Genomic DNA, 12,102 nt, shown 5'->3' on the forward strand with positions numbered 1-12,102 from the left:
CAGTTGCAAAAAGACAAATACAGTACGATTGATTCCACTTACAGGAGAAGACAAAAGCAGTCAAATTCACAGAAACACACTGTAGAACAGCAGTTGCCAGGGGCTGGGAGAGGGGTGGATGGACAGTCAGTGTTTCATGGGGACAGACTTTCAGCTGGGGAAGAGGAAAGGCCTTCCGGAAATGGATGGTGGTGACGGATGTCTAGCAGAGTGACCACACTTAATGCTTCTCAACTGTGCACTTGAAAATAGTTAAAATGATAACTTTTGTGTTATGCAAACCTCACCACAATAGAAAATGGGGGGAAAAAAATGGGGAAAGCTTCATGATGAACAAAATGCAAACATTTTACATAAAGTTGCGGTCAATACTACTGATTTCTCCTTTTGCCTGAGGCTCCAATATGGCTCCACATGGCCGGTATCCGGGTCAGTATCTTGTTCACTACAATTTTTTAATTGTGCTTTTTGCAAATCCTGCCTTGAAGCATTGCTCACCTTGATTTCTGAGATCGGGAGCTCCCCATTAAAGTTTGTGACCCAGGAAAGGGGCTCCCTCTCGTCCCCTGCCTCTCCCTGGGCCCCGTATTTTTCCATTGCTTTCCTTTGACATCCTAAGACCTCTACATTTCCATTTAGTCTCCCGTCTCTCTCTGTTGTGTCTGGAGAAAGAGAAAGGACCCAGAAACCAGTGCCTCTGGATCATCAAAGTCATGTTTTCGTCTGTGAGCCTTCCTGCTGCTCCCTGGGCTCATCACTGACTCTAATTTGGGCTTCTTCACATGCCAGGTCCCTCTCGCCCTAATCCTATCATCACCTGGAAACTTTCAGCCTGTGACCCTGCATTACCTTTAGCAGAAGGCCCTGAAGAGCTCCTGTGCCAGCTGTTTTTTTCCTCTTCTGGAGGAATTGATTCCTCGTGATCCCCTGAGCTGTAATCTCATCGGGCTGGAATAACTTGACACTCCCATTTGTCTGAAACAGAAGTCATTTGTCTTCCAAACCTCAGAGCTGGGCTTGTTGTGAATTCCACCCATTGGCCTCCTCTTAGGGGACTGTGACCACTTCATCAGCTGCGTTTGCCTTGCCTCTGAGAGAAGTAGGGCTAGCAAGGACGAGAACATTCCTGAGCAGCAGGGAGCGAGAGCTGCAGGCAAAGTCCGTTCTGGGTGAAAGCACCTCACCCACTTAGAGGGAGCCTGGCTCACATAGCCTGGCCTGGTGGTCTGGACAGAGCTCAGACGTGGGTCGGCAAACTCCACAGGAGGCACAATTGTCCACCCCAAGGCTGGACCCTGGGTGAATTCTTCTTCCTAGCAACAGTCCATGGAACACCAAGAGAGAGGTAAGGGGAGCTACGGCCAAGGCCAACCGTGCCCCTTAGCAGCTGTGTGACCTCAGGCCCTTTGGGTCTCAGGGGCTTGACTCCATGGTGGGGATAAAAATGGCCCAGGCTATTTCAGAGGGAGGCCAACACAGTAAAATCGGTTCCTCATTGTGGAGATGTTTGAAAACACTCTAGTGCCAAACAAATATAATGTGTTGTTTTGAGTGATCTAACCAAAAGCAATGACTAAGCACTTTTCAAAAAGAAATCCAAAACAAGGAATTGAGCCCTTGTGATACACCAGGCAACATGGGCCAGGGTTTTGAGAGGACTCGTGCTGGGACTGCGGAGACCTCGGGAGACATGAGGAAGGCCCCAGCTCCTTGTGCCTTATACCCCTTTGTTTCATGGGACCGCAGACCAACTACAGGCTGGGTAGGGGGAGACCTGAGGGGCAGAGCACCCTGGGATACTGTCCCGAGGACAGCCAAGAGAGCATGCAGCGGAAACAAGACTGACCCAGCATCTCTTCCGGACTCCTCCCAAAGCCTGCGGAAGAGAAGAGGGCCCAAGAATATCCTAGTCAGAGTGGAGGCGGTACAGTGAGTAGTGGTCCCATGGAGCCAAATCTGACCAGAAAGTTCCCACATACCTGGGCCTAACTCAGGTGATGTGTGAGATCGTATACATCTGCAGAGCGTGTGCCCAAGTGTCATAGACATTTTTCTTTTTTGGTTACTCAGCACTGAGTATCCTCCCTTTGTTTCTAGCACATTCCCCTGGTGCTTCTCCATAGAAAGCAGAGCCTTCTTCCCACTAGAGATCCTGAAAAAAGCCAAAGACTCTTCTTCCCAGGCTCCCTTGCAGCTCAGTGAAGGTGAAAGCCAGGACTTTGAGTCAGGCCCCCTGGTACAACACGCAGAGACAGAGCATCCTTCTGGCAGTGCAGCAGCGGCCATGACAGCAGCTTGGCATTTCCGGGGGCAGGAATGTCCAGTGCCCTGGGCCAGCAGCAGAGGTGATGTAAGCGGACATTCCGTTCCCACTGCAAAAGCAGGATCTTGGGTGGAGGCTTCGTCACAGCAGCTTCTCCCCTGCTGTAGTTTGGAATGTGACTGGGGTTGTGGTCTTCATTGATGCCCCATCTTTTGTTCATGCCTGCTTTCCAAACCTCGCTCTAGAACCTTCTCTAAAGGTTCTTTGGCCTATCTAATCACTGGTCAATAAATCTCTTTACCATTATGTAAACAGAAGTAGCGTCTCTTGCTTACCTTCATGAGTTCTGGGTGATAACACCGAGTAAAACAAGTATCACAGGCCAACCCCTGCCAATCCCTGACACCTGCTGGGAACACCCCAGACAGCCCACAGCTTCTCAGAGGCCCCAAAATGATGACCCAGGGCACTGGTGCAAGGAATGTGCCCCGCTGCCCAAGTCACATAGGGCAAGATGAAAACCTCCCTCAGATGAGGAGCAAAATCACACATATTTAGTTCATGTCAAAAGTTTAAAGAAATTTCATATTTTTGATCTTCTGTTTCAGTAGGTTTTATATTAATAACAGAATTCTTCTCTGTAGTGACTTTAGCCAGAACCTGGATTAAGAGAACTTTTAGAAGTTAGAATGTATTCCTGGCACCGGCTACCTTAGAGTGAATAAGTGAGGACTTGGCTTGCTAAATCAGGAGGGTTGCCAATTCCTGAGCTAGGAAAATGCCAAAATCTTCTGGCCATTGCACAGAAGGAAGGTTCAGCAGAAAAGGCCTGGCTCCAAGCCAGGCACCTCCTCAGTGCTAGGTCTACCCCTCGACTTAGTCATCAGTGACACACTGAACTCCAGGTCCATACAGACACCCCAGGCCCCAGCTTTAGCCCTCAAGAAAGGAGGCAAATGATATCGTCACCATCTCTTAGCCCCTCTGTACAGAATGTGGGCCAAGGAAAACGGCACGATTCCTTCTGAGATAACAGCATAAAACCTAGCATAGTCGCAGAATTCCAAAGCTGGAGGGGCGCCTGGGTGGCTCAGTGGGTTAAAGCCTCTGCCTTCAGTTCAGGTCATGATTTCAGGGTCCTGGGATCGAGTTCCGCATTGGGTTCTATGCTTAGCAGGGAGCCTGCTTCCCTCTTTCTCTGTCTGCCTCTCTGTCTACTTGTGATCTCTCTCTCTCTCTCTGTCAAATAAATAAATAAATAAATCTTTAAAAATTAAAAAAAAAAAAAGAATTCCAAAGCTGGAGATGGTGTGCACAGGTAAATACTTAACAACCAACTCTCCAAAAGGAAAAAAACGGACAAACGGGCGTGTATAAGGATACTGTAGACTTTGCTGATAGAGCGTGCATTTACAATACCCAGTTTCTAGATTGTAAGGAAATACCCCACAGTCCTTACTGCAGATTCCATAGTGAATTTTTGCAGAGCCCTTGTATTCACAGTCAAATCATGGCCATGATTCCACCACGACTTGACAAATAGAGTCGCACATCAGGCTGCTAAGTCTCCTCCCAATAAATGTATATATAGGATGAAATGCACCGATTTAGTCACTTTTGTACAAATTATGTTCATTGAATTAAGACCTCACTCTCCTTCAGCTCTGGTCATGACAGACTTTAAAGTCTAATGTGCATTATTAATATTTTCTCCTTTACTTTCGGTCTAGAATATAATAAATCAAGCACAGATTTATCCTTCATGTAAATACTGCCATCATAGTCAATGTCGGGCAACCAAGGGCTATCACAAACCACTGAGCTGAGAAGAGATGGCCAGTGGCTCACCATTATGTAGTATTTCCACGATACAGGTAACAATTGATGTAAAAAACTTGAAGGCATGAATAAGATGTACTGTCATAATTAGGCAGAGATGTGTTTTGAATATTTATTACCTTTGTTTTTAGTAAAGACATGATTTTTAAATTCATATAATTCTCAATAATGGCTATAGTTAACAACCAGCTCACTAAATTCCTGAAAACCTATTCAGCCTTCGAACGCTGGTACAAGCCGACTCCAACACGCCCCTTGCTGAAGCAGACCCAGAGAGATCCCTGTCTACATCTGTTTCTCCACATAGGCAGAATATCAGGAGATGGGCGGTAGGGAAGCGGAATAATAAATACTGGGATCAGGAAATCAGAGATGTTCTTTGTGTCCGTTCGTAAGAAATCCTGGATGTTCAAAGGATGGAGTCTGGGTTCTGGCTGCCCTGGCATGAAGCTTCCAGCTCCTCCATGCCTTTTCAGATCTGACCTATTTTCAAACCAAAAAAAAAAAAAAAAAGACTTATTCTCCAGTTGCCAACTTTGGCTACTGGTTGCACAGACCTTGCTCTATCCGTGCAGACACACCCTCAGTTTTGACAGCATTTCCCGTAACTCTGCAGGTCCAGAAGAATGACGCAGCTGGAGATGATTTTGAAGACAATTAAAGCTAACGAGCTGACCCAGCAAAAGCCGCAAGGAAGGCAGGAAATGGCTCTGGCTGGAGGAGAGTTTTGCCAGATCGCGGGGAAGAGACCAGTTAGGAAGTAAAATGGGAGAGGATCTGCTTTACCCACAAAGATTAGGATTTGCTTAGCCAAACCTTGACCGTAACTGAAATGGAGAGTGTGATTCTGGCGGTGCTGTGGGGACCCAGGCACTTTTCTGTCCTGTTGATAGAAGGGTAAATCTATACAGCCTCTACGGAAGTGTTTTTGACAGTGACTCTCGGGGGTTTGGCACGTTCTCGTTGAGCCAGACACTCAGGATATGCATTGCAACACGGTTTCAGTGAATAATGACATCAGGTTAGAAACAAACACAGAGTCTATTAACAGGTGGGCTGCTAAATGTATAAGTGACAGTAAATCCAGGTAGAGGAATACTATACAACCACTAAAAAGGATAGGGCGACTTATCACCTGTTGAACGATCTGAAATAATGCTGTTAATTAAAAAAAAAGAGGGAGGTGCACCAGCTGCTACCATTTGGCTGTTTTAAATAATTATTTATACATTTAAAGAAGCATAAAACATCTTTGGAAGGATACACAAAGAACCTGAGCACAGTTTGCCACTGAAGAAGAGAATAGACAGAGGCTGAGTGGTGAAAGACTTAACCCTACAGCACTTTTAATTTTATATCATGGATGATCCCTTTTTTTTAATTATTTTTTAATTTTACTTCCAATATAATTAACACAGCATCGGTTGCAAGCATACAACATAGTGATTCAACAATTGTGTAATCACTCAAGTGTTCTTAATCCCCTTCGCCTGTTTCACCCATCCCCCACCCTCTCATTTTTCTAACCAAATAAATAATAAAGTGTGTGGCTATTTTTAAAACAGCAAGAGTAGCTACTCTTCGATGGGTCTTAACCACTGTCCTGAGCTCCCTTGAGTTTTGTTTAAGTCACCTTCTAAAGTCACATTCCACAGTCTGCCTGGCCCCACGTGGTCCTAGCATGGGGAGCTGTTCCTGTCCTGCACCCACGTGGTCCCTCAGGTGAGCCAACCACAGTGTCCACCCCAACGGGCCTCTCTTCTCCCTGACTCCCACCAGTGCTTCCTGATGGCCACGTCCAGCCAGAAGCCAGGGGGCAGGGAGCCGTTGGCTGCAGTCTAAGCAGGTCAGCCCCCTGGGCCCCGAGCTGGGAGCAGGCTCGGGAAGAGGCCTGGAGGGGCCTGGCCTCTCCAAGAGTTCGCACTTTGGTGACCTGGGAACAGGGACAAGTAGGGACTAAAACCTGGGTCTAGTTTCAAATCTTTTTTTTTTTTTTTTTAAGATTTTCTTTCTTTCTTTCTTTCTTTGCAAGCGATCAGTGGGAGGGGCAAAGGGAGAGGGAGACTCAGACTCTCCCCTGAGCAGGGCGCTCATCACAGCCCAATGCCAGGACGACCATGACATGAGCAGAAGACAGATGCTTAACCGACTCAGCCACCCAAGTGCCCCTAGTGACCTTCAGTCACCCTCCAGGGTCCTAATGGTCTCATTCGTAAAACGAGGGGGAAAGTGGGCCCCTACCATGGCCTTGGCCACACACTTAGCCTGACCTCTCAGCCCCACATGCAGGGTCTCAGGGCCCAGCAGGCAATGATGTGCGTCTCACTCATGTTCCACGTTCCCCCACAGAATAACGGAAGCCTCAGGACTCTCCATTCAGACCGCCTTCACAGACAGGAACTGGAAGTTTCTACCCAGAAAAGCGACCCATGGTCCTTCAGGATCCAGTGGGAAGTTGCCTTCTCTCAAAGTAGCGTTTCTTCGTTCAAAATGTCAACCCACAGGCCCCACCCCCGGAGCCAGAGGGTCTAGGGTAGGAGGCCAAGAGAGGTGTTCCTTGTAGCACACTTGGAAACCCACGGTCTTCAGGAACAGTGCTGCATCATCGAGTAGGAATTGCCAAGTTCATTTCCCTTTCAGTGAAAACAAGCTATTATTCTGTAATGGTTATTTTTTCAAAACAACAATAAGAGCTTGGGGACAACCAATCCACTTAATGCTTTGCAGCATGGATGTGCGCGCTAAATAGTAAAATTACATTTCAAAACATGATCAAACATCAGCCTAATCAGCCAGGTGTTAGACGCTCAATCACAAGCCTCAAAACACATCATCAAGGATCAGTAAGCAGGTGTTTTAAGTGAAGATTGAGATAAACAGTTGCCTTTGTGAGTATTTAGGAGGTTTTGCAACATTAAAATGGAGCACCTCGCACTCCAGCCGGCAGACGTCAGAAGCTTTGCGGCTGAATAAAACCCAGGCAATAATTAGCCTTGGAGATTTTCACTGGATTGCAATCAAAAGTTCTGAGTCTTACTGAGGAAATCTGTGTCCTTCCTTTATTTCCACTGTCTGTAAGGTGTCGCCCTTGTGGGTGGAGACGCTTTTAACAATCATGAGGACACATTTTGCTTTGTTGGGACTGAAGATTTTGATCCCGTTCAGAGAGTGTGTAGATCACACACACACACACACACACACACACACACACACACACACACTCAGTGACATAGACCCATCCCACCTGTTTCTCCAATGTGGCAAGTTTAGGCCAGGGAGGGCGGAAGAAACAGCAAAGTTTCCCTCTAGAAGTTCATTTGTGTTTTCACACACATTCCATATGGCTTCCCAGTGGCCCCACAGCTAGTCCAGCATAGTCTCCCGAAAATCACTGGGGACAATTTCAAGTGACTCACCATCCTCGGCTAAAGCACCATTTTAAAAACCATTATTAATAAGACCAGCTTATCACGTAACCATAGTAGTTTGTCCTGGGTTTTTTTGGTTTTTTATTTTTTATTTTTTAGGAAATGCCAAGCAGGGGGTGCAGTCATTAAGTGTCTGCCTTCAGCTCAGGTCATGATCCCAGGGTCCTGGGATTGAGTCCCGCATCAGGCTCCCTGCTCAGTGGGGAGTCTGTTTCTCCCTCTCCCTCTGCCTGTCATTCTGCCTACTTGTGCGCTCTCTCTCTCTCACTCTCTCTCTGTCAGATAAGTAAATAAAATCTTGAGAGGAAAAAAAAAGGAAATGCCAAGCAGGAGTGCCTGCTTAAAAACAGGGACAAACTACTATTCTTTTCTGGTAAAAGTAAACTTCATCTATGCACTGCCTCAACAGGAACACAGTTGTGTTGTTTTGTAATGGTCTTTACTAGGCCATATATATTTTTAAAGATTTTATTTATTTGAGAGCGAGAGAGGGGAAAAAGGGAGAAGCAGGCTCCATGCCGAGCAGAGATTCGATCTCAGGACCCTGAGATCATGACCTGAGCCAAAGGCAAACACTTAGCCCACAGAACCACCCAGGCATCCCTGAGAGAATTACTTAAGCTTCGTTATTCTATTTCTTTTCTCTCTTCCCAGGCCTTGAATTCCCACCAAAATAATAGTTTCAGTTCTTACCATTTTACCTCCTACAGTTGAAGGAGCCGTAGATCCATGTTGGGCCGTCCAGCACACCAACTTAACCGAGTCGCCATCATCCTCACCCGTCCGCAGAGATAAAAGTGAGACATCACAACGTTTCACTGTCGATCCCAGCCATCAACGCATTGCTCTGAAACAAAATCGAGTTTTGTCAGGGGTTTTGAGACTGTGGATTCAGAGTCTGAATGAGCCCAAAGAACTTCATTCTTCCCTCCCACCAGTTCCCAAAACCCGTCGGTAATTGCCGACCACATTAGGGCTGGTCTTTCATATCCTCGTCCTCTTCCGAGCTGTCGGATTCAGCGGGGTGCTGGTTAGTGGACCGCTGGGGCTTCTGTGACTCAGGACATCCAATCCTGAGCTGTGAGTCTATTTGCAAAGATAAAAAGTTTCCTCTCTAAACCAGGGAGTCTGACTATCTTTGGGCTTTTCTGGCGCCCCTTTGTCCTGTGATCTGTACTCTCTTTGGTGTGTGTACTCTGTCATCTCTCCTCTCCCAATGGTGCCAGCCCGGGGCGTATTAACCTCCACTTACCCAGAGGGAAGAGGAGCTCATTGGCCCTGGCAGCCTCCTGAGCCAGCAGGGGGGGTTATAACTTTAAGCTGGCCTGGAAATTCCCTCAGAAGTCCTGAGGGAATCACACAAATGATTCAGACCACTTCAATCATGGTTTTTCCTCTTCTCTGTCCTTCAATAAACCTCTGGCCTCCTATTTCATGGAGCAACTAGAAATCATTGACTGATTCCTTGCCTGTCTCCTCCCATCTAAGAACTGCCCTCTCCTGTCCCTCCTGTCTGCTCCTTTCCGCCCCCCCAGACCCTTTCCCCACCAAGGCTTTGAACCCCAACTCTATCAACTGCTCTCCTTGTCTTCAGCTCCTGATCTCAGGCTCCTGAGTCCTCTGTTGAAGCCCTGGCCCATCGCCATTTGTACATAACAAAACAGTAAATTGGAGGTTGGGACCGAAGCGCCGAGATAGAATAAAGATTATATTCCAAGGTCTGCACTAGACCCAATGCAAAATCTCAAAGCGAGATAAGCAAGAACCGGTGTTTTGACTTTTAAATTCCCTCACTCACATGGAGGATAAAAAGAGTCAGAGGAGGGGGAATTGCAAGGATTTTAGAGCAGGGCCGGTACAAAGCTATGGTTCTCACCCCTCAAGGAGAGAAGGATGAAGGGCATGTCTGCCTTCTCCTCAAGCCCAGTGAGAGAGCTTTAATAGAACCCCTTGGAGAAATTAATGTGTGTCCCCTGGAGCTGGGGGACTGGAGGGACTGGGGTCTAGCTTGTGCCTGAGAGAGTCAAACCAGGACCACGTCAGCAGGCAGAAGCCCGGATCTAAGGAGGAAGTTTGCTCCTGGAGACCAAACAGACAAATCCGGCTCAGGAAAACTCGGCCTGGGAAAAGAGGGCCCTAGAAGTAAAAGGCAGAGCAGTAGTGGGATGGGTAGAGGGGGTTTGAGAGTGAACCAAGTGGACAAGACCAGCAAAAGTGTTGCCACTGGAAGGTCCTACCAGGTGAGATTTCAAAAAAAAAAAATCCCATGGAAATGCCCAGTGTCCATGATGTACTCAGAAGAGACAGACAGGGCAAAGCCGTCTCACCTCTAGTCCTCCTGGCTCTGGCCCTGATGCCCTCGTTAGCAGTTGGTTATCAGCTTGGAGCAGACGTTCTAAATGAACTAACATGACTTGGAACCTTCTTTTACATAAGAGGAACCAGAGAAATGACCAGTGCCTGAAATAGATTTAAAGGGGCAGGGGAAGGGGCACGTGAGTGGTTTAGTTGGTTAAGTGGCTAACTCTTGATCTCAGGTTCCTGAGTTCAAACCCCACGTTGGGCTCCACAGTGAGCACGGAGCCTACTTTAAAAAAAAAAGAGGACAGTGGAAGACAAAAATAAGACTGCTTCGGGAAAACTCAGCCCTCAGGCTGATATTCCACACATACAGACAGATAGACTCCTTAGAAGAGAAAGCACAAACCTCCCCTTGACTCTACAACAACTTTTAGCTTTGCACATGTTTTCCCTCCCCCACCCCTGAGGTTATTCAAGGAAAGTTGCTCTCCCCCCGCCTCAGGCATCACGTCCACAGCCAACCTGCTTCTGCCTTTTTATTACTGCTCAGAGACATCTCTTGGATAAGGTCACCATTCATATCTTTTTATTTTTTTCTTATTTTCTCAAAATAAATTTTTCTTACTGTAAAAGCAAATATGCATATTGCAGAAAAATCAGAAACCTTAAGTACCTAAAATGATCATTAAAATAAAATCAGGGCGCCTGGGTGGCTCAGTCAGTTAAGCATCTGCCTTTGGCTCAGGTCATGATCCCAGGGTCCTGGGATCAAGTCCCACATCGGGCTCTGCTCAGCAGGGAGCCTGCTTCTCTCTCTGCCTCTGCTTGCCTTTCCCCATGCTTGTGCTCGCTCATGCTCTCTTTCTCAAATAAAATCTTAAAAAATTTAAAAAAATGTTTTAAGTAAATAAAATCCATAAACCCATCCATACCAGTTCAACCACTGTTAATGGGTTGATGCAGATCCTAGACTACTCTGTGCATACAGACATTGCGTAGATTCACACACACACACAAACTGAGTTATTTCAAGTGTTTCATGATAGCCATGATGATTTAAATGAGCTTGAATGCAAACATAGACATACATGCTACTTAAAACATGTGTATGTACATGCACAAATTTGAGATGTATTTTTTAAGTATTTAGCAGGTTCAAATAGAAGTCTTACACACAAGCAAAAACAGGATTATGGGAGATGCAAATAATTTACATAGGTACCTTCCTTACCCCGAAATATCTTTTTACATAGTGAGCTTATAAAATAGGAGAGTCTACAGCTGCGTTTCCTTCACTCGGTCTCTTGTTCTTCTATCTTCGTGTGTCTTATGTAAATCAAAACTGTCCTATTCTTTCTGCTGCTTCTGTGTTTTCCAAAGATTTATGAAGACATTGGCTTTTATTAAAGCAAGGACTCTGGGACAAGTTGGCACTTCCATTTACATCAGAAAACAGTGGGAGGTAATGGATGTGTTTTTAATGCTTTATCCAATAGTAAGACATCATTTCATTTATTTTTCTTTTTTGTCATTTTTTTAAAATTTTATTTATTTATTTGACAGAGAGAGATCACAAGTAGGCAGAGAGGCAGGCAGAGAGAGTGGGGGAAGCAGGCTCCCCGCTGAGCAGAGAGCCTGATGCAGGGCTCGATCCCAGGACCCTGAGATCATGACCTGAGCCGAAGGCAGAGGCTTAACCCACTGAGCCACCCAGGTGCCCCTTATTTTTCAATTATATGTAATGTGATGTTAAGATAGGAAAAGACAATGGTGGAAATTCTGAGCAGATGATTTTTTTTTTAAGCTGTACTTTTGGTTTTTTTTTTAAGTACACTCTGTCCCCCAGTGTGGAGCTCAAAGTCATGACCCCAAGATCAAGAGCTGCATGCTCTACTGACTGAGACAGCCAGGTGTTTCATGGGCAGATGGTTCTGACATAGGAAATATCTTTTACACATATAATCATGTGAGGTCCACTTCTGCCAATATGTAATTTATACTAGTATTTATTCAAGTATTTATACACACATACCACTTTGTTGTTTTGACACATTCCACTATGTTAAAAACAAACACTAAAGATTTAAAAATCACATCTAAAAATCCCACTCCGTGGAAAAGACAACATTGAAGAATGTTGTGTAAGACTTTCAGACCTATTCCTAAACAAATATAGCTCTGTAAACCTCCCTTCTTTTTAGAGAGAGAGAGAGAGTGGGTACACACATGTGAGTGAGAGGGAGGGCAGGCAAAAGAAGAGGGAGAGAGGGA

General features: G+C 45.9%; 1 long non-coding RNA gene across 1 annotated transcript; it reads right to left on the reverse strand.

Moving 5' to 3' along the window:
* Positions 1-4,200: 4,200 nt before the first annotated feature.
* Positions 4,201-8,751, reverse strand: LOC309845387. The gene is made up of 3 exons (XR_014301260.1): positions 8,497-8,751; positions 8,224-8,377; positions 4,201-4,585 (listed from the first exon to the last, which is right to left on the reverse strand). It is a non-coding gene; the product is annotated as an uncharacterized lncRNA (long non-coding RNA).
* Between the last annotated feature and the right edge of the window lie 3,351 nt (positions 8,752-12,102).

This window comes from Mustela nivalis, assembly GCF_964662115.1.
Source record: "Mustela nivalis genome assembly, chromosome: 12".
In the NCBI taxonomy this organism is placed as follows: domain Eukaryota; kingdom Metazoa; phylum Chordata; class Mammalia; order Carnivora; family Mustelidae; genus Mustela; species Mustela nivalis.